The following is a 1,580-nucleotide window of genomic DNA, read 5'->3' on the forward strand; positions in this document are numbered from 1 at the left end:
ATCAGATTCTGGAGGGCAAGTTCTATTGTTTTAGTTGAAAGTCGAGGGAAAATAATTTGGTTGTTTTTATTTTGCTCGCAATTGTGTATATGAGCTGATTGGATTTACTGGGTTTAGCTAACAATTAGCTGTGGGCTGGAAGCCTCTTGTCTTAATCAATCAGGAACTGGTCGGCAGGCCTTTGTATTTAAAAGTCGGTTGGTCTTGCTGCCCTAGTGTCAGTTGTGTTTGGGAAGAGCATTCTTCTACGTGGTACACCACTGGATGCTGAATGTTGTGCCACTAGCATATCAAAAGCTGTAATGGTTACCCATGGTGGACAGTATTTAGTGGAGCTTCCAGATTAAAACAGGATTGGAAGCAGGATTGGTATCTACTTCCTAAGCAATATGGAAACTCTAGAACATTAGAGAAATGACAATAGTTATGTCACAGAGTTCAGATCTTTTGTTCATGGGATCACTATTAGTCATGCTTGATTGATGGCACTTAACAACAACCACCTCCACCACAACTCTTATCTTTGGTGATGTTAAGTGCTGTTGAGTAGTTTTTCACAGTGACCCTATGTACAACAAAGGAAAACAGTATGTGGTACAGAACCATGCTCACATACTCTGCTGTGATTGACCCAGCAAAGTCACTATGTCCATAAGGGTCTTTCTCCTTTTGGCAGATCCTCTACTTTACCAAGCATGGTGATCTTCTCCAGGGTTTGGTCCTTTCTAACAATATGTTCAAAGGATGTGAGACATCTTCATTTCTTACAAGAATTCTGTCTGTTCTTCTTCAAAGATATATTTGTTTATTTTTCTGGCAGTCTATGAAGTATTCAATAATATCTTGTTACTGTCATAATTTGAAAGTAGCAATTCTTCTTTAGTCTTTCTTATTTATTTTCCAAGTGTGTGCATCTGAGATGGTTAAACGTACTATATGGCTTGGATCAAATGTTCCCATTTTGAATTTTTCCATATCAGCAAATTGTTGTTGTGTTGTTGTTGCTATGTGCCATTGAATCACCTGCAACTCATACCATCCCTATGTGCAATAGCTCTGAACCCTGCAGTTCCTAATCCAGTCTCACTGTCCCTGACACACCTACTCCCATAACCCAAGCTACTGTGTCAATCCATCTCATCTGGGATCTTCCTGTCCTTCAGTGACTCTCCATCCATGATATCCTTCTCCAAGGACTAGTTCCTTTTGGCAATATGCCCAAAGTATGTCAGCCAGAACCTCAAGATTGCAAGGAGCATCTTGGTTTCACCCTCTCTAGGACAGACCTGTATACACTCTTGGCAGTTTATGATGTGTTCAATATTCTTCTCCAGCACTACAACTCAAAGGCATTATGCCATCCTTAGTCATTATACAGCTCTCTGATGCAAAGAAAGTAATTGGAAAGACCATGATCTGAATCAGGCATACATTAGTCTCTAGACTGGTACTGTTGCTCTTTAGAACTTTGGAAAGATACCTGACAGCAAATTTCCCTAATACAATTTATCTTTTGATTTCCTGACTGTTAGTGCCAAGGGTGTTGATTGTGAAGCCAAGCAAGCTGAAATTGTTAATAA

The sequence above is a fragment of the Elephantulus edwardii genome, unplaced genomic scaffold (assembly GCF_000299155.1).
Source record: "Elephantulus edwardii isolate Elephantulus edwardi_28Jun2011 unplaced genomic scaffold, EleEdw1.0 scaffold00017, whole genome shotgun sequence".
Lineage (NCBI taxonomy): Eukaryota > Metazoa > Chordata > Mammalia > Macroscelidea > Macroscelididae > Elephantulus > Elephantulus edwardii.